Source organism: Kogia breviceps, chromosome 19, assembly GCF_026419965.1.
Source record: "Kogia breviceps isolate mKogBre1 chromosome 19, mKogBre1 haplotype 1, whole genome shotgun sequence".
Classification (NCBI taxonomy): Eukaryota; Metazoa; Chordata; class Mammalia; order Artiodactyla; family Physeteridae; genus Kogia; species Kogia breviceps.
In genome coordinates, this window is record NC_081328.1 from 1,752,328 (window position 1) to 1,771,850 (window position 19,523).

The 19,523-nt window shown below is 49.6% G+C and overlaps 2 long non-coding RNA genes across 3 annotated transcripts in view; one reads left to right on the forward strand and one right to left on the reverse strand.

The window, feature by feature from the left end:
- The window catches only part of LOC131746792 (uncharacterized), a 41,197-nt gene extending 36,373 nt beyond the window's left edge, over nt 1–4,824 (forward strand). The window contains exon 4 of the long non-coding RNA XR_010838148.1: nt 4,732–4,824. This is a non-coding gene — a long non-coding RNA (uncharacterized lncRNA). The remainder of the gene's footprint in view (nt 1–4,731) is intronic.
- Nucleotides 4,825–7,041: 2,217 nt separating this feature from the next.
- LOC136793187 (uncharacterized) overlaps nt 7,042–19,523 on the reverse strand; it is a 62,227-nt gene continuing 49,745 nt past the window's right edge. Inside the window, exons 3-5 of one of the 2 annotated variants that reach the window (XR_010838145.1) lie at nt 15,068–15,188; nt 11,779–13,806; nt 7,042–11,547 (exon numbers count right to left, since the gene is read on the reverse strand). This is a non-coding gene — a long non-coding RNA (uncharacterized lncRNA). The remainder of the gene's footprint in view (nt 11,548–11,778; nt 13,807–15,067; nt 15,189–19,523) is intronic. The other variant, XR_010838144.1, reaches the window with a different exon arrangement.

Genomic DNA, 19,523 nt, shown 5'->3' on the forward strand with positions numbered 1-19,523 from the left:
AAACTCTGGATATAGTAGTTGAGGTTACTTCTTTTACCCAGCTTCACAGAAGAGGAGAGTTAGGGCTGCAAAGGGTAGGTTCTGAGCTGGGATTCAGAGCTAGATTTGCCTTAAGGATCTGCTTCGAGTATTTCTCTTTCCAACACGACAGCCCAGTGCTGGGCTAGGCCTGAGGGTTACGGTGGAAGGCGGGCTGCAAGGTGGAATGGGCGGGGGGTCCGAGGCTCTGGACCCTGGGCCATCCCAGCTCACGCCGCCCCTTCCCCCAGGCTCGGTGAGACTCGGGAGCCAGACCGAACCAAACGTGTGGCTGCTCGTATTGGGGGCCACCTGGGACCCGTCCCCCACCGGGCTGCACCGTCTCCATCCGGGCGGCGCCTGCAGCCCCGCCGTCGCGCGTCCATCCCGCCCATCCTTAGCCCCCCGCTTCCTTGCTCTGCGCCCCGGCCCTGGCTGTGCTTAGACGGAGGTGCACTCGAGCGAGGGCGCGAAGGCTCCGGCAGAGGCCTGGTTGCGCTGAGGCCCCCAGGGTAGCGGGCTCTGGTCCCAGCTCCGGGCCGAGCACTGTCACCACCTGCGTGTCCACAGCCCACTTTCTGGCCCCGCGGGACTGGCCAGAGTGCCACGCTGCCAGCCGGGCCGCCGCCCGCCCACCCCAACTCCCCAGTAAATATCTTAGGGAATTTTCCATAAAAGTAATGGACACGTTTTTCTGAGGTTCTACCCAAGCTCTGTCCGGGTGGAGTCTTGTGGATGGATGTGCGCCGCCCTAGAGAGATGCCCGGCCCCGTCACCTCCTCTAGGCCACCTGGTTTCTGGCTTTGCAGTGGCCTCAGACTGACCCTGGCGCCTGTTGTAGGGGAGGAGGACCCAGTGTCCCACGGCCTCCGCCGCAGCCGTGTGCAGGGCCCCCCAGGGCATCGTGCAGCACAGGGCAGAGCTGAGAGGCGCTCCGGCCCACTGAACTGAGCCCCCAGCGCCTGCGTGTCACCGTTCGTCCACGAAGCCACTGCGCTTTGACAGTGGTCAGACATTGAAATGCAGGGGGAAAATGCACAAGTCTTACTTAAAGAAAGTACCGGTGTTGCGTGGGCAGCAGATACAAACGAAGCGAGTAAAGTAAGAATAAGGGGATGAGTGTTCGCGGCAGCCCTGCTCCGCCCCGGGCGTCGCCGAGCACCCTGGCTGCGGTGACCTCGTGTGCCCCCAGCCTCGGTCCTGGCGCCTCACAGGCGGTCTTTCCTTACAGACCTCACGCCGGGGCCCGGCTGGCTCTTGGCGCGGCTGTCCCCTCTCTCCTCTCTCTGGGATGCTGGGGCCCGTGATGCTGTCGTCGCGCAGAGGCAGCTACCCACCGGCTGGCCTGGCTCAGGCGGCGCCGGTGCGGGAGACGCCGCGTGGTCCCGACTGCTGCTGCTGTTGCTCTTGGGTTACTTTGCTGTCATTTAAAGTTGCCGCCTGTTTAACCTGAACGTTCATTTCATCACCTGTTCGGGGAAACGTCAGTCTTGCTCCTGCGTCTGCCCTCCGCTCTTCCATGACCACCACGCTCAGAAGTGACGTCAGACGTGGGGTTTTCTCCCCACACCAGGCAACCCAGGGCACCGGGTGTCGTGCGATTTCACTCTGACACCGTGTGCCTGGAGAGGGCGTCAGATCCCACGGGTTAAGGCCTCAGCCCCACGAGCCTGCTCCCCTGACCCCCCCAGACGCTCACTGCAAGTCCAGGTGGTCCCCTGTGCTGGCCAGTTGGCTGTAAATCAGAGGTTCCCACGACCTCCTCTCGCGTTCGATTAATTGACTAGAACTCCTTCCAGAACTCGGGAGCACTGTTCTCTTCCTGTTCACCGGCTTATGAGAAAACGACGTGGTGAAGGACGCAGGCGGACGCCCGGGTGGGGCAGGGCATGGGGAGGGGAGGGGCTCGTGCCGGCTTTCACCCCCCCGGAAGCTCCCCGAAGCCCGCGCTGTTGGGACTTTACGGAGGCGTCCTCACAAGGGCGTGATCGTTCATTAGCTCCGTTTCCAGACCGGGCCCCCTCTCGAGAGTGGGGCGGGGGAGCCTGAAAATCGTGGTGACCGGAGCCCATCCCGGGTCGCGTCACTAGAACAAAAGATACTCTTGGTACTCTTAGAACTAAGGGGTTCATAAGGCTTTCAGGAGCTCTTGTCAGAGGCGGTGTCAAAGACCAAATATTAGAATAAGAGATGCTCTTGGGGCTTCCCCGGTGGCGCAGTGGTGGAGAGTCCGCCTGCCGATGCGGGGGACGCGGGTTCGTGCCCTGGTCCGGGAGGATCCCACGTGCCGTGGAGCGGCTGGGCCCGTGAGCCGTGGCCGCTGCGCCTGCGCGTCCGGAGCCTGTGCTCCGCAACGGGAGAGACCACAGCGGTGAGAGGCCCGCGTACCGTGAAAAAAAAGATGCTTTTGGTGCTCTTAGCACTGAGGGAAGGGCAGGGGTTTTAGGAGCTCTGCTGGGAACCGGGGCACGGCGGCCACTGTAGGTGTTTCCCGCTCGATTCCACCGCCCAGATGATGGGCTGTTGAAAGTGCTCACGTTGCCGCGTTTGCTTGGGGCTCCCAGGGCATCATCGTGCCTCAAGCGGTTACCGGCATTGCAGCGAACGCCCGCAACGTGGGCACGAATGCTCTCCTGCGCTGTGCCCTGGACTTCGGAGTGGCGTGAGTAGCGACCTCTCCATTCCCCGTGTTCTGGGTGCCCGCTGGGTGCCCGCTGGGTGCCGGCTGGGAGGCAGGGGAGGGGGCAGCCCGGTGGGGAATGCCAAGCTGTGTCCGTGGGCGGCGGGTGCCCTGGAACCCGGGAGGGAGGAATGTTGGGGCTTAGTCTGGGGACAGCAGGGAGCTGAAACCCGCCCGGAGGAGGGTGACCCCGGGCCTGGGCAGATGGGGAGGGGTGACCCCTGCAAAGGCAGGAGGTGGGCAGAGGCCTGTACGGATTTTCCCGTCGTCCCTGGATTGTAAGGAATGGAGTCCGATTCCGTCTCGAAGAAGCTCGAGCAGGCGGGGGTCACGCAGAGTAAGACCTCCCTGGGCGGCTGCCACGTGCCGCCCCCCCCTCACTCGAGGCCCCCAGAGCCTGCTTCCTCCGTGAGGCTGGCGCGATCTCACCAGCGCTTGTGGACCGGGCCCCTGCAGTTTTGAGGTGCTTTAGGGCAGCGTGTTCTTTCTTCTTCTCGGCTGTGCTGCACAGCTTGCGGGATCTTAGCTCCCCCACCAGGGACTGAACCTGGGCCGCTGCGGTGAAAGTGTGGAGTCCCAACCTAGGGCAGTGTGTTTCTTTATAAATGAAAACTGGTTTCGTGGGTCATGACCAGCACTTTGAAAAATTAAATATATTATGAATGAAATAGAATCGGAAAGAGAGCGTGGCCTGGGGGTGTTTTTCATGAGACGTTTGCTTCTATGGCATGTGGGTACTGGATAGTGACGGAAATTTAATTCTTACTGTCGGCTGCAGTAAAAAATATATACAAAAGCCGTTACTTGAAGGATTGTGCAGAGTTGGAACACAGACCAGTCAATGAAAAAACATTTGTAACACCTTCCAGAAAACCGAAAGAGGCTTTGGCCGCGGGGGAGCGAAGAGTCAGGGGCCAAGTTTGAGAAGCGGTGACACTGACCCACTTTAGCATCTCAGCGGGCTTCTCTGAAGGTCAACCTCAGAGACTGTCTTTTAGGAGGCTTTTTTTTTTTTTTTCCTCTCCCACCCACTTCCTTTCTCTAGAAGGTTTTTTTAAACAGATACACAGAGGGCAGTTTGGGAATAGGTGGGTAAGAGGAGAAAAACACAGCAGTAGATTAAGAAATGATAAAATGGGGGCTTCCCTGGTGGCGCAGTGGTTGAGGGTCCGCCTGCCGATGCAGGGGACACGGGTTCGTGCCCCGGTCTGGGAAGATCCCACGTGCCGCAGAGCGGCTGGGCCCGTGAGCCGTGGCCGCTGCGCGTGCGCGTCCGGAGCCTGTGCTCCGCAACGGGAGAGGCCACAGCGGTGAGAGGCCCGCGTACCGCAAAAAAAATAAAAAATAAAAAATAAAAAGTGAGAACTGGTCAGGAGAGTGAAATGAAAAAATAGGAACGAAGGCTGAGTTCCTGGGTCTCTGTGCCAGAACAGGGCACATGCTATTTGTGGGGATAAAATGTCATCCATTGATGATGCTCTCAGGTTATTTCTCAAGACAAAAGAAACTTATTATAATCCTGGGAAATAAAACTACTATGACCTTAGACCAGTTGTTGAACACAGTAGCTGTTTGCCAGAGCCTTATTTATTTATTTATTTATCTATCTATTATCTATCTTTGCTGCGCTGGGTCTTAGTTGCGGCATGCGTGTGGGATCTAGTTCCCCGAGCAGGGATCGAACCCAGGCCCCCGGCATTGGGAGCGTGGAGTCTTACCCACTGGACCACCGGGGAAGTCCCTGCCATAGCCTTTGAACTACGTATGTTTAAGAATTCATTTGATGGTTTATTTAAGGCTATCAGAGCAAGGAGGGGTGATAAGTCTTTATGTCCTTTTGCTTTTCTAGTAGCATTGGGTTCTTCCACAAAAATTCAATCTTGATGAAAAGAAAACAAGTCTATTATAAGTGGATCCGGTGTTTAAAAAGAAGATAGTCCAGGAGCTATGGGCTCATCTAACAACTGAGAGAGCCAAAACTTATTATTTGGGGGGAACGTACTCCCGGGTGATGATGGCTCTTTCTCCTGCAGAGGATCTGCCTGGGCGAACACCACCTCCCAGTCCTTCCTGTCTGCTTTCCTCTTCCTGTACGTGTGGTGGAAAAAAATCCACGTCAACACCTGGGGAGGTAATGAGGACATTGATTTCTTATGCTATTTACTGTTCAGAAAGATGTGATTCTGGTCTCTGAATTTTTTTTTTCTCAGAGTTTTTTTGTTTTTATCTTTTGGGAAATTTTAAAATTCTATAAAATATTTGTTACTGAAAATATAAAAGTTACAGGTTCAACGTGAGAATTTTTTTTTTTTTTTTACATCTATAAAGGCAGCTTTTGTTCATAGAAACCTACTGGTTTGTAAGAATTAATATTAAAGGAGTTAAAATTGCAAATACAAAATCCTAGCTGTTTCTTGCAAATCACTCTGTTAAAGTGAGGTTTGATTAATGTCTTATCAAACCACATGAACAGATGGAACTCTTAAACAATCAGCACCACTTTCAACTTAGCTAAATTCCCTTAAGTATCATAACATCCATTTGTAAATTTAGTAAAACAGACTGTTTTTGTTTTCCATTTTTTGAATTGTGGTAAAATATATGTACTGTAAAATTGGACATTTTAACCGTTTTTAAATGTACAATTTAGTACCCTTCAGTACATTCACAGTGTTAATGCAACCGCCACCACCATCCATTTCTAAAACATTTTTCTCTCTCCAAACGGAAACTCTACCCATTAAGCAATAACTTCCCATTTACCCTCTGCCCAGCCCTGGGTAACCTCGAATCTACTTTCTGTCCCTTTCTGTTGATCTTGTACCTGACACTTTGCTGAAGTGATCTGTTCTTTCTACGAGCTTTCTTGTGGATTCTTTGGGTAGGTATAGAATGGAGTCATGTGTGAAGAGAGAATTTTACTTGCTCCTTTCCAGTCTTTTTTTAAAAAAAGAATTCTTTTGTGTGTGTGTGTTCTTTTAAAATTTATTTTTGGCTGCATTGGGTTTTTGTTGCTGTGCAGGGGTTACTCTTCGTTGCAGTGTGCAGGCTTCTTTCTCATTGCGTGGCTTCTCGTTGCAGAGCATGGGATCTAGGCACGCAGGCTTCAGTAGTTGCAGCACGCGGGCTTGGCAGTTGTGGCTCACGGGCTCTAGAGCGCAGGCTTAGTAGTTGTGGCGCACGGGCTTAGTTGCTCCGCGGCATGTGGGATCTTCCCGGACCAGGGATCGAACCCGTGTCCCCTGCATTGGCAGGCGTATTCTTGACCACTGCACCACCAGGGAAGCCCTTCCTTTCCAGTCTTGATGGAAAGAAACAAGTAAAATTCTTTTTATTACTGTTTAAAATTTAGGTATAGTGAATTTTTGATATTAGTTTCAGGTGTAAAATATAGTGATAGAAAAATTTTATAGATTATACTCCTTTTATAGTTATTATAAAATATTGGCTATATTCCCTGTGCTGTTCAATATATCCTGGTAGCTTATTTATTTTATACACAATAGTTTGTACCCTTAATCCCCTAGCTTTATTTTGCCCCTTCCCCTTCTCTCTCCCTACTGATAACCCCTAGTTTGTTCTCTGTATCTGTAAGTCTATTTCTGTTTCATTATATTCACTAGTTTATTTTTTAGACATATAAGTGATATCATACAGTATTTGTCTTTCTCTGTCTCACTTATTTCATTAGCATAACACCCTCCAGGTCCATCCATGTTGCTGCCAGTGGCATTATTTAATTTTTTTATGGCCAAGTAATATTCCATTGTATATGCGTACCACACCTTCTTTATCCACTCCTCTGTCAATGGACATTTGTTTCCATGTCTTGGCTATTGTGAATAGTGCTGCTTTGAACATTGGGGTGCATATGTCTTTTGTATTAGTCTTTTCCTTATTTTTTGGATATATACCCAGGAGTAGGATTGCTGGATCATATGGTAGTTCTGTTTTCAGTATTTTTTTTTTTTTTTTGCAGTATGCGGGCGTCTCACTGTTGTGGCCTCTCCTGTTGCGGAGCACAGGCTCCGGACGCGCAGGCGCAGCGGCCATGGCTCACAGGCCCAGCCGCTCTGCGGCACGTGGGATCTTCCCAGACCGGGGTGCGAACCCGTGTCCCCTGCATCGGCAGGCGGACTCTCAACCACTGCCCCACCAGGGAAGCCCTATTTTCAGTATTTTGAGGAACCTCCATACTGTTCTCCATAGTGTCTGAACCAGCTTACATTTTCACCAACAGTGCAAGAGGGTTCCCTTTCTCCACACCCTCTCCAGCATTTGTTATTTGTGGTCTTTTTTTTTTTTTTTTGTGGTATGCGGGCCTCACTGTTGTGGCCTCTCCCGTTGTGGAGCACAGGCTCCGGACGCGCAGGCTCAGCGGCCATGGCTCACGGGCCCAGCTGCTCCGCGGCACGTGGGATCTTCCCGGACCGGGGCACGAACCCGTGTTCCCTGCATCGGCAGGCGGAATCTCAACCACTGCGCCACCAGGGAAGCCCTGTGGTCTTTTTTGATGGTGGCCATTCTGACCTGTGTGAGGTGGTATCTCATTGCAGTTTTAATCTTCATTTCTCTTGATGATTAGCGATGTTGAGCAGCTTTTCATGTGCCTGTTGGCCATCTGTATGTCTTTGGAAAAATGTCTATTCAAGTCTTCTGCCTATTTTTTAATCGGATTTTTTTTAATTTTAAAAAATTATTATTATTTTTTGGCTGTGTTGGGTCTTCATGGCTGCGCATGGGCTTTCTCTAGTTGCAGTGAGCGGGGGCTGCTCTTCGTTGTGGTGCGTGGGCTTCTTGTTGCGGAGCACAGGCTCTAGGCATGCGGGCTTCAGTAGTTGTGGCACGCGCTCTCAGCAGTTGTGGCTCGCGGGGTCCGGAGCACAGGTTCAGTAGTTGTGGCTCACAGGCTTAGTTGCTCCGTGGCATGTGGGATCTTCCCGGACTGGGGCTCGAACCCATGTCCCCTGCGTTGGCAGGTGAATTCTTAACTACTGCGCCACCAGGGAAGTCCCAGGATTGTTTGTTTTTTGATGTTGCGTTGTATGAGTTCTTTGTATATTTTGGATATTAATCCCTTATCATATATATGGTTTGCAAATATCTTATTTTGTTTATTTGAGTCCTCTCTCTTTTCTTCTTGGTGAGCCTGGCTAAAGGTTTATCAGTTTTGTTTATCTTTTCAAAAAACCAGCTGTGGGTTTCATTGATCTTTCCTGTTGTGTTTTTTTTTTTAATCTCTCTTTCATTTATTTTCTCTCTGATCTTTATTTCCTTTCTTCTGCTGACTTTGGGTTTTGTGTTTCTTTTTCTAATTCTTTTAGGTGGGAGGTTAGGTTGTTTATTCGCGATTTTTCTTGTTTCTTGAGGAAGGCCTGTATGGCTATAAGCTCCCTTCTGCTTGTGCTGTACACCATAGATTTCTGCAGTGTTGTGTTTCCATTTTCATTTGTATCAAGTTAGTTTTTGATTTCCCCTTTGATTTCTTAATTGACCCACTGGTTTTTTAGTAGCATGTTTTTCAGTCTCCATGTGGTGTCTGTTCTTCTTTTCCCATTTTTCTAAGTTGTTTTCTAGTTTCATACTATTGTGGTTGGAAAAAAACGCTTGATATAATTTCTGTCCTCTTACATTTGTTGAGACTTGTTTTGTGGCTCAGCATGTGATCTATCCTGCAGAATGTCCCATGTGCACTTGAAAACAATGTGTATTCTGCTGTTTTTGGTTGTAATGTCCTGTAGATATCCGTTAAGTCCAGCTAGCGTATTGTGCCTTTTAAGACCACATTGATTTTCTGTCCACTGATGTAAGTGGGGGGTTACTACTACTGTTGTATTATTGTCAATTTCTCCCTATATGTCAGTGTCCATTTAACAATTCTCCATGCTCCCTTCCCCCAGCCCCTGGCTACCACTGTCTTCCTTTCTGATTCTGTGAGTTTGACTACTCTTGAAAATCTCACATAAGTGAAATTATACAGTATTTTGTCTTTTGTGCCTTTTTGTCTTATGTGTTAGCATAATGACCTCAAGGTTCATCCATTTTGTAGCATGTGTCAGAATTTCCTTCCTTTATTAAGTTTGGATAATATTCCATTGTATGTATAGACCACACTTTGCTTATTTATTCATCTGTGAATGGACATTTGGGTTGCTTCTACCTTTTGGCTATTGTGAATAATACTGCTATGAACGTGGGTATACAAATATCTCTTTGAGATCCTGCTTTCAATTCTTTTATACATACATATATCCAGAAATGATTTTGCTGGAACATATGGCAGTTCTATTTTTAATTTTTTGAGGAAGCACCATACCGTCTTCCCATAGCGGCTGCATCATTTTACGTTCCCACCAACAGTGCACGAGGATTCCGGTTTATCCACATCCTCACCAACACTTGTTATTTTCTATTTGTTGTTTTAAAGCAGCTGCCTGATGGCTGTGAGATGATATCTTATTGTGGGTTTTTTATATTTGCATTTTCCTAATGATCAGTGATGTTGAGTGTTTTTAAAAAATGTGCCAGTTGGCTATTTGTGTATCCTCTTTGGAGAAATGTCTGCTCAAGTCCTTTGCCCATTTTTGTTTGTTTGTTTGTTGTGTTTTTTGGTTTGTTTTTAAATTTATTTATTTATTTTGGCTGCGTTGGGTCTTCGTGGCTGCGCGCGGGCTTTCTCTAGCTGCGGCAAGCTGGGGCTACTCTTCGTTGCTGTGCGTGGGCTTCTCATTGTGGTGGTTTCTCTTGTTGCACAGCATGGGCTGTAAGTGCACAGGCTCAGTAGTTGTGGCTCGCGGGCTCTAGAGCGCAGGCTCAGTAGTTGTGGCGCACGGGCTTAGTTGCTCCGCGGCATGTGGGATCTTCCCAGACCAGGGCTTGAACCCGTGTCCCCTGCATTAGCAGGCAGATTCCCAACCAGTGCGCCACCAGGGAAGCCCGGCCATTTTCTTTTTAAACATTTATTTATTTTTGGCTGTGTTGGGTCTTCGTTGCTGTTGCGGAATTTCTCCAGTTGCGGTGAGCGGGGGCTCTTCTTCGTTGCGGTGCCCTGGGCCACCAGGGAAGCCCCCGCCCATTTTTAAATTGTTGTTGCTGTTGAACTGTAGGAATTCTTTCTATACTCTGGATATTATGATATCCAGATATCCTTTTCAGATAGACTATTTACTAGTATCTTCTGTGTGTTGCCCTTTCACTCTGTTGATTGTGTCCTTTAGCGCCCAGAAATGTTCAACTTTGATGTAGTTTATGCAGTTTTTCTTTAGTTGCTTGTGAGCACAGTGGCGTTCAGATCTAATCACACTGCCGTGTGTGTGGGCCCAGCGTCCCGCTTTTCCCTATAGTATCCATCCATCGTATTTTACTTTTCTAGCTCCCTAGTGATTGTATCCTTGATGCCCCCATCATCCCACAAGCACACTGGCCACAGGGACACCCGTGTGGTTTCTTACGGGACTCTGCACAAGTTTCTCTGCTGTGTATAACGGGAGTGAAACGTGTGGGTCATAGGGCATATTCAGACTTCAGTTTCACTACGTTTTGTTAGCTCTGCTCCCACCATCTCAAACTCTGGGCTTGCTGACCTCTTTACAATATATTGTTTTTCCGGTGAACACTGGTTCCTCCCAGTCTCCGAGCTTTTGGTGGAGGCGCGCGTGTGAGATAGAATCGTTGGTCTCAGACTGTAGAAGAGTAAATGCTGGGTTCTTCCCTGACCTCCAGGTTGGAGCAGGGACTGTTTGCAGGAGTGGGGCTCCTTCGTCCAGCTGGCCGTCCCCAGCGTGGTCATGGTGTGCATCGAGTGGTGGACCTCTGAAGCCAGAACCTTCCTCGCAGGTGGGTCAGCAGTTCAGGGGAAACCTGTCAACAGCCTGGTTAACCCATCACCATGTCTACAGAGCTTTTCAGGAGACCCAAGTTTGCTTCTCCTTCCTCTTGCTTTCGTCAGGCCCTCACGGAAGATTTCAGTACAGGTCTCACTCCTCCTCCAACCATAAGCACCCTATTCAAGTTGGGTGAGGCTTTGTGCTACCCCACTGCCTTTCATCTCGTAGCTTTGAGGGGGACGTTTGCCAAGGTCATGGAGCGACCTGCCAAGGTCGCGGAGCGGGAGGAGAGAGTCCGGGTCTGGGTCTCAGGACTGCGGCCGTCCTGTGGTTCAGCCGACTTCCGCCAGGCATTGGGCCAGGATCCCGGGGCATTTACGGAGTGACTGGCTTTGCTCTCTCTCAGCCTTGCCCCGTTCCCTTCCGACCTAGGACAGTTTCGGTCACGGGCCTTCACCCTAGCCATCCGCTGCTGGTGAAGGAACGGAGACAACAGCAGAGACAGAGGGTAGTAACTCTTGATCTGAAAGGCTCTGTGGACACAGGAGTGCGCTAACAGTCCCATCGCCTCTCACGGAGTCCCGCCGCCCTTTGTCCTTCCCGCACACTGTGGCCCCGTCCCCCTGAAGGGTGACCTGCACCCCCGGCACCACATGGTTTTCTACTTGAGCCCCGTGTTCTCTTCCCTGGTGAAGTGGGGGCTTCTGGAACGAGCCTGTATCCCATCTTGGTTGCTGAAGTTCTTGGATGCTTCCTGAATGGGTTCTCGTTGGCACGGATAGTGAATTCTGCCATTGGATTATGCTTCTGGGGGCAATCCTGGCTTCTCTTAAATTACACTAGGTTCTAGTTTCATAAGGAAAATGTTCACTTTACTCCACTTATTGAACGTTTCGGGATTGATGAGCGTGACAGAGCTTGGAGCCCGGGCCGTCATCTGTGTACTGGCTTCTGTGGCCTACACGGTAAGGTGATGCCGTGCCGTCCACTCGGAGAGTCAGACGGTACGCGGGGGGAGCGCAGCTGGAGAAGCAAGTGTGGATTTTTTTTTTTTTTTTTTTTTTTTTTTTTGCGGTATGCGGGCCTCTCACTGTTGTGGTCTCTCCCGTTGCGGAGCACAGGCTCCAGACGTGCAGGCCCAGCGGCCATGGCTCACGGGCCCAGCCGCTCCGCGGCATGTGGGATCTTCCCAGACCGGGACACGAACCGGTGTCCCCTGCATCGGCAGGCGGACTCTCAACCACTGCGCCACACCAGGGAAGCCCGCAAGTGTGGATTTTGGAGCCAGACACAGCGCTGGGTGTGGGTCCTGGCCGTGCTGCTTCCCGGCTGGGTGACGCTGGGCGCGTTCCGTAACCTTTCTGAGCTTTACTTTCCTCGTATACACAGTGGGAAGAAACAATACCTACTTGGCAGGTGAAAATTAAGACAAAGCTTATAGAAAATACTTAGCACAATGCCTGGCATGTTTACTGCAAATAACTTGGTGCTGGGATACGCTGGGGTGTAAGGTGCAGCCGGTCCCTGCCTCTGGCGGCAGGTGGGCCCGCGTGGAGATCAGCAAGCAGACACAGGAGGAGGCGCATGATATAGACATGAAATACGCACCGTAAAAGGAGCAAACAGCAACAAAGCGTCTAAGGTGTATGAAAACAGAGACAGACCTTTTTAGACAAGTGTTGAGGAACGGCCCTCCTGAGTTGCTGTGTAAGTGGAGACTTGAAGGGTGAGCAGGTGCCAGCCCGGGGAGCCCAGGGTCAGGGCTGACCACACAGGCCCTGAGGTGCAGGGATGCAGGAGAGCCCTTGCATGTTCAGGGACCGGGGTTTGCATGTGGGAGGCTCGGCAACGCAGGGGAAGATTCACAAACGCCTCCAGGGTCTCGGGCTTGAGCACCTGCTGGGGTCGTGCCTTTTAGCTTCTGAGGCTTTCTGAATATTCCAGTCCTGCACACACAGGCCCTCTGCTCCTTGTTTTTGACAAACAGATGCCATCTGGGCGGTAGGGCGAGGGGCCATTTTTGTTTCCATTTACATATGTTTTTTCAGTCTTAAAAGTGAAGGAAGGACTTAGTGGGGATTGACGTGGTCATGTAGGAGTGAGAGCCGGGAGGGTGTCTAGGGCAAACCCCAAGACACAGAAGTCGGCAGCAGCAGGAGACCCCCCCCCCCCAAGAGCCAGGCCCAGGCAGGTGTGGAAGGGGGGGCGACCCTGAGAACAGGTCGTGGAAGAAGCCGGTAGAGGGTGGGAAGGGTCCCTTGGCTTCAGGGTCATCGGAGACGCTTTGGGGTGATGAAGAGCAGGAGCCAGATGTGGGCACTGAGCTTCTCGGGGGTGAAGAAGCAGAGGCTGCTGGGAGTCAGTTCTGTCTAGAGGATGGCTGTTGATGGGGGAAAGAGTCCATCAAGGCACGGTTTGGTTTTGCTCCTGTTTTTATTTATTTTTATTTTTTAAAATTAATTTATCTTTGGCTGCATCGGGTCTTTGTTTTGGTGTGTGGGCTTCTCGTTGCAGTGGCTTCTCTCGTTGCGGAGCATGGGCTCTGGGCGCGCCGGTTTCAGTAGTTGTGGCGCAGGGCTCAGTAGTTGTGGAGCACGGGCTTAGTTGCTCCGCGGCATGTGGGATCTTCCCGGACCGGGGCTCGAACCCGTGTCTCTGCATCGGCAGGCGGATTCTTAACCACTGTGCCACCAGGGAAGCCCTTGCTTCTGTTTGGTGGCCCTGGAGTTGTTGGTTTTTGATTAATTTATTTATTTGGCTGGGATGGGTCTCTCCTGTCCTGTTGGTGGTGGATCTTCCTCCAGTAGACCTCTCTCCCCTGCGTGGGAAGGAGCAGCACAGAGGCACAGTAGCTCAGTACAGGGTGGGATCTGTCACGTGACATCTCTACTTAAGGGTTTATGCATGGGGAGCAGGGAGCAGCAGTCCTGACCTCCCCCACTGCCCCAGCCCACCTCCCACCCCCCAAGACGAGAAGGGCTTGGCTCTGAGGCACTCACACCACCGGTCGCAGTGCGGTGAGTCTGAGAGGGAGGCCTGGTTGGCAGTGGGGTCTGGCCGTGCTGTCCGTGACCCCGTCACGAGTCCACAGGACTGCTCCTCATTGCCTCCTGGGGCCCCCGTGGGAAGAACGAGTGGGATGTAGCCTCTTCCTCGTTCTCATCTGGACTCTGGCTTCCCGTTGTCCTTTCCCTCTTCCAGAAGCTCGTCAGCTCGCTTGGTCTCAGAGTCGTTAATGAGTTTCTTCTCTGTTAAGCATCTTTACTGACTTTTTAGTGGCATCTGGGGAAGGAAGGGGGTTAAGCATGTGAGCTGGTCCTTCATCCTGAGCTGAAGCCAATATGTATACTTTAAGCCCACAAGTCTTGTATATTTTTTATATAGTCAGGTCCATCGTTTTTCAAGTTCTTAATCTTAACAACTTTTAATACATTTTTTTAAATCAACTTCACTTAGGCTGGTTCTCAAAAAGCAACAAATTAGACGGCTCTCAGGAGGATGCTGCTTCTAGCGGGAATAAGCAGTTAAAGCTGACATATAAGTTATTAAAAGCAGACCTGAGAACTAGAGTCAGGTCACTACGCAACCCGCGTTTCACAGACAGCCCCTGAGGGCGGCGCTGTCATCACAGGAGAACCGACATGACCCTGCAAGTTGAATGATGGTCTGTTTAAGAAGCTAACAGGGCTTCCCTGGTGGCGCAGCGGTTGAGTCCGCCTGCCGACGCAGGGGACGTGGGTTCGTGCCCCGGTCCGGGAGGATCCCACGTGCCGCGGAGCTGCTGGGCCCGTGAGCCGTGGCCGCTGCGCCTGCGCGTCCGGAGCCTGTGCTCCGCAACGGGAGAGGCCACAGCGGTGAGAGGCCCGCGTGCCGCAAAAAAAATAAATAAATAAAAAATAAAAAGTGAGAACTGGTCAGGAGAGTGAAATGAAAAAATAGGAACGAAGGCAGAGTTCCTGGGTCTCTGTGCCAGAACAGGGCACATGCTATTTGTGGGGATAAAATGTCATCCATTGATGATGCTCTCAGGTTATTTCCCAAGACAAAAGAAACTTATTATAATCCTGGGAAATAAAACTACTATGACCTTAGACCAGTTGTTGAACACAGTAGCTGTTTGCCAGAGCCTTATTTATTTATTTATCTATCTAGTATCTATCTTTGCTGCGCTGGGTCTTAGTTGCGGCATGCGTGTGGGATCTAGTTCACCGAGCAGGGATCGAACCCAGGCCCCCGGCATTGGGAGCGTGGAGTCTTACCCACTGGACCACCGGGGAAGTCCCTGCCATAGCCTTTGAACTACGTATGTTTAAGAATTCATTTGATGGTTTATTTAAGGCTATCAGAGCAAGGAGGGGTGATAAGTCTTTATGTCCTTTTGCTTTTCTAGTAGCATTGGGTTCTTCCACAGAAATTCAATCTTGATGAAAAGAAAACAAGTCTATTATAAGTGGATCCGGTGTTTAAAAAGAAGATAGTCCAGGAGCTATGGGCTCATCTAACAACTGAGAGAGCCAAAACTTATTATTTGGGGGGAACGTACTCCCGGGTGATGACGGCTCTTTCTCCTGCAGAGGATCTGCCTGGGCGAACACCACCTCCCAGTCCTTCCTGTCTGCTTTCCTCTTCCTGTACGTGTGGTGCAAAAAAATCCACGTCAACACCTGGGGAGGTAATGAGGACATTACCTTATGCTATTTATTGTTCAGAAAGATGTGATTCTGGTCTCTGAATTTTTTTTTTTTTCCTCAGAGTTTTTTTGTTTTTATCTTTTGGGAAATTTTAAAATTCTATAAAATATTTGTTACTGAAAATATAAAAGTTACAGGTTCAACGTGAGAATTTTTTTTTTTTTTACATCTACAACGGCAGCTTTTGTTCATAGAAACTTACTGGTTTGTAAGAATTAATATTAAAGGAGTTAAAATTGCAAATACAAAATCCTAGCTGTTTCTTGCAAATCACTCTGTTAAAGTGAAGTTTGATTAATGTCTTATCAAACCACATGAACAGATGGAACTCTTAAACAATCAGCACCACTTTCAACTTAGCTAAATTCCCTTAAGTATCATAACATCCATTTGTAAATTTAGTAAAACAGACTGTTTTTGTTTTCCATTTTTTGAATTGTGGTGAAATATATGTACTGTAAAATTGGACATTTTAACCGTTTTTAACTGTACAATTTAGTACCCTTCAGTACATTCACAGTGTTAATGCAACCGCCACCACCATCCATTTCTAAAACATTTTTCTCTCTCCAAACGGAAACTCTACCCATTAAGCAATAACTTCCCATTTACCCTCTGCCCAGCCCTGGGTAACCTCGAATCTACTTTCTGTCCCTTTCTGTTGATCTTGTACCTGACACTTTGCTGAAGTGATCTGTTCTTTCTACGAGCTTTCTTGTGGATTCTTTGGGTAGGTATAGGATGGAGTCATGTGTGAAGAGAGAATTTTACTTGTTCCTTTCCAGTCTTTTTTTTTCTTTTTTTAAAAAAAGAATTCTTTTGTGTGTGTGTGTTCTTTTAAAATTTATTTTATTTTTGGCTGCATTGGGTTTTTGTTGCTGTGCAGGGGTTACTCTTTGTTGCAGTGTGCAGGCTTCTTTCTCATTGTGGTGGCTTCTCTTGTTGCAGAGCATGGGCTCCAGGTACACGGGCTTCAGTAGTTGCAGCACGCGGGCTTGGCAGTTGTGGCTCACGGGCTCTAGAGCACAGGCTCAGTAGTTGTGGCGCGTGGGCTTGGCTGCTCCGCGGGATGTGGGATCTTCCCGGACCAGGGCTCGAACCCGTGTCCCCTGCGTCGGCAGGCGGATTCTTAACTGCTGCGCCACCAGGGAAGCCCTGTAAATATTTCTGAAAATCTCCTAAAGGCCAACTTTAGCACTGGGCAGTTGGAACCTGATGAAATAAAGAGTGGTTTTTGTGGTGTCTTCTAAGGAGCCACCAGACAGGTGGCCTTTTGTGAATTAGTAACTGTAAATTGGGAATGAAACTTTTTTAAAAGAGTTCAACCCACTTTTCCTCCTCCAGCCTTGGAAGTATGTGTGGGCTGTTCCTTTAAGGTTACTGCTGAGCTGGGAGGAGGGGATGACACCACAGAGCTATCATTACCAAGATTCAGCCACTTTTCTTGAATATGGGCTCCCCGAGTAACTGCAAGCCTTTGGTTAACTTCCATAGTTCTGCAAAAGTCAACTCTGACAATATTTGCCAGTTGTGACAATCTCCTTTTCCCTACTTTCCTGTTTCTCTGTATGCTTTGTAAATTTTTGTTGAGAACTGGATGTTTTTAATATTGTACTGTGATAACTCTGGAAACCAGGCTCTCCTCCCTCCCCAGGCAGTGCTGGTCTTGCTTTTTGTCACTGGTGGTCTGTAGTTCTCCCATTCATTTGGTGACTTCTCTAAACCAGTTTTTACAGAGACTCTGTTCCTTGTCATGTGTGGTGTCTGCTGTCTCCGCAGTCAGCCAATGGCCCAACAGAGTTTTTTTTTTCCTTTCTTTTCTTTTTTTGGCCACACAGCTTGCAGATCTTAGTTCCCCAACCAAACCTGGGCCACAGCAGTGAAAGCACCAAGTCCTAACCACTGGACCCCCAGGGAATTCCCAAAGAAGAGTTTCTTAAAAGTTTATGTCTCCTTAAATTACTCAGCAGGCACTGCCTGGGAAGGCACTTCAGCCCAGAGGGGTTAAGACAATGGGCCTGCCTCTCTCCATCAGTCCCAGAAATTTTATTTTTCTGGAAATCTTTCAGATATTCTTTTTTTCTTCTATAAATTTATTTATTTTTGGCTGCATTGGGTCTTCGTTGCTGTGCACAGGCTTCTTCTAGCTGTGGCAAGTGGGGGCTACTCTTTGTGGCGGTGCAAGGGCTTCACATTGCGGTGGCTTCTCTTGTTGTGGAGCACGGGCTTTAGGCACGCGGGCTTCAGTAGTTGTGACCCGTGGGCTCAGTAGCTGTGGCACACGGGCCCGGTTGCTCTGCAGCATGTGGGATCTTCCCGGACCAGGGCTCGAACCCGTGTCCCCTGCACTGGCAGGTGGACTCTCAACCACCGTGCCACCAGGGAAGTCCCTTTTTCAGATTTTCTTTTTGTCCTTGGCTGTGCTTAGGTGCAGGTGAATCTTTTATTCTGCCTGGCACTTTGTAGGCTTTCAGTCTCAAGCAGTGGATTTTTCTTTAGCTCTAGGAAATTTAGATAAATGATAGAATTTATGGATTAACTTGACATGTGTCTTTTCTGTGGTTATCTGTGTTTCGGAATATTTCCTCCGATTTACCATTAAAATGTAGTCTCTAGCCACGTCCATTTCATTACCCAGTCTTTAAGTGGAATGCTGTATTTCTGTGTTATTTTTCATTTCCAGTCACTTTTCCCAGTTGCTCTTTTTCCTTAAATGCCTGTTTATGAATATTTCTAAGAATAGGAGTTATAAGTTTTAAAAGTTTCTCTCTTTCCGTCTCCTTTTGCGTCAGCTCTTCTGCCTGCTCGTTTGGGTCTTTTTTTTGGTGCCGCTGATTTTCTTCAGTGTTCGGTGCGTGCTGGTTTAACGTTTACACTTGTGAAGGAAGGACCACATCGTCACTGACTAGCAGAGCCAGTGCAGGGTTACGCTGCGGTCCTGGGTCTGCTCTGCGGAGGAGGTCGCTGCTCTGGAGGTCGAGAGGGTTGCCTGCGGGCTCTGCCTGAGCCGGTGGCACCTGCTGGCCAACGGTCTTCCCCACAGGCTGAGGGGAGGGAGGCTGGCGTTCCGGGGGCAGCACCGCCGTCTGCTGAGTGTTTTGCATCCACACTGGCTCCACGGTGTAGGCCTGCGGTCACGGCCACCCTGCTGAGTCGTTCTCCAGAGCCCCTCGGCCCCGCGCGAGGCCCTCGCGAGACGGATCTTCCGGCACGGCTGCCAGGGCTCAGGGCGTCCCTGAGGAGGCAGGTGTTTTCTCTGCCTTGAACACCGGCCTCCAGCTGCATTTTGACTCCCAGCCACAGGGGCACATTACCCCTCACAGGCTGAAACCTGCTTTTTCTTCCCAACCCTCACCTTATTTTTGAATTTTTGAATTTTATTTTATTGTTTATACAGCAGGTTCTTATTAGTTATCTATTTTATACATATTAGTGTATATATATATATATATATGTCAATCCCAGTCTCCCAATTCATCACACCGCCGCCACCCCCGCCACTTTCCCCCCTTGGTGTCCATACGTTTGTTCTCTACATCTGTGTCTATTTCTGCCCTGCAGACCAATTCATCTGTAACCAACCCTCACATTTTTATATTCGACAACAAAACTTTAAGAATTACGCTCTGGGGGGCCGAAGTCTCTAGCTGCAGCCTGGCGGCTGGCAGGCCAGGTAGGATTTCCGGGGGAAACCACTGAGGAGGCGGCGGTGACACCCCGGTACGTGGGCCTCTCACTGTTGTGGCCTCTCCCGTTGCGGAGCACAGGCTCCGGACGCGCAGGCGCAGCGGCCACGGCTCACGGGCCCAGCCGCTCCGCGGCACGTGGGATCTTCCCGGACCGGGGCGCGAACCCGCGTCCCCTGCGTCGGCAGGCGGACTCTCAACCACTGCGCCACCAGGGAAGCCCCCCCCCACATAACTATTTTAAAAGTCATGTTGACAACAAATATGAATTTCATTTTTTTACATTTTCAGTTTGGGGATAAAATTATTTTTGGAGATTTTATAAATAGTATTTTCATCATAGTTAATGTTCACTGCCAAAATTGTTTCCTAAGAAGATTTGATATATCACTGAATACTGTAGCTTTAAAAAATATGTTTCGTTCTGGGGGATTTTCTTAAAATGTGGTATACATGATGCCAGTGCTACATTTTTCTGGGTGTAGATTTTGTCATGGCTAGTGAGGATGAACTGCCCTTGCTGAGATCTGCCCTTTGTAACTCACTAATGATATTTCCTGAGAGTACTTTTGGTGATCAGTAAGCCACACCTCTGTTTCAAAGCTGATTCATACTGCTTAGT